The following is a 1127-nucleotide window of genomic DNA, read 5'->3' as shown; positions in this document are numbered from 1 at the left end:
GATTCTCTTGCCTCAGCCTCCCAAGTAGCTGGGAGTACAGGCGCCTGCCACAATGCTGGGCTATTTTTGTTGTTGCAGTTGTCGTTGTTTAGCAGTCCCGGGCGAGGTTCAAATCCACTAGCCTTGGTGTATGTGGCTGGCACCCTACCCACTTAGCTAAAAACACTGCCAGTGTGTGTGATGAACATATTTTAAGTGTGCTGTGGGGAATTTAATCATAAGGTTAAGTGTGCCATGAGATAAAAAAGTCTTTATCACTTTGCCTATATTCTTTAATAACAACAAAAAGACACAGATATTCCTTATTTGATTCCCGGTGAGTCTGGTCAAATCTGAAGGTGCTCACTGTATACATATTTCAGAAGTAAATCATCAGAGGTTTGCAATGTTTGGAATGAGAACATTGTCCTCCACCATTAGTGTCAATGACTCAGTGAGATGCTGAGAACTAAGTATCTGGCAATGGTTTAAGTTCCTCCCACTAATCCAAATTCCATGAAATCATTAAAAACATATAAATGTAAGACAGGCTTTATTCAATTTCTCCTTTGGCCTTCTGCCAGATTCCCATCCTTGTTGCCTTGCCTAAGTGAAGGTCCTGGCATGCAAATTCAGTTACACCAGGCATCAAGAATTAGACCAGGTTGGGTGCAGTAGCTCACATCTGTAATCCTAGCACTCTGGGAGGCCAAGGCAGGTGGATTGTCTGAGCTCAGGAGTTCAAGACCACCCTGAACAAGAGCAAGACCTTGTCTCTTAAAAAATAGCTGGGTGCTGTGGTGGATACCTGTAGTCCTAGCTACCAGGGAGGCTAAGGCAAGAGAATCGCTTTGAGCCCAAGAGTTTGAGATTGCTGTGAAGTATGACATCATGACACTCTATCAAAGGTGACAAAGTGAAACTCTGTCTCAAAAACAAAACAAAACCAACCAACCAACAAACAAAGAGTTAGATTAGCTCATTTATGCTGTGAAGTTGTGTTGAAGCCCACACCAGCCTGGAATAAATGGAGTCCCTCCCGCCTCATATGAGCCTGATAGTTCCTGACCTGTTTGAGTCTAGGGCCCCGAGCCTTGTAACAGGGTGTATTCTCAGTCCAGTGTGCACTACTGGCTCACATTCCTGAT

Source organism: Otolemur garnettii, unplaced genomic scaffold (assembly GCF_000181295.1).
Source record: "Otolemur garnettii isolate 467f Iridium unplaced genomic scaffold, OtoGar3 scaffold00032, whole genome shotgun sequence".
Taxonomy (NCBI): Eukaryota; Metazoa; Chordata; class Mammalia; order Primates; family Galagidae; genus Otolemur; species Otolemur garnettii.
This window is presented reverse-complemented; position numbering follows the sequence as displayed.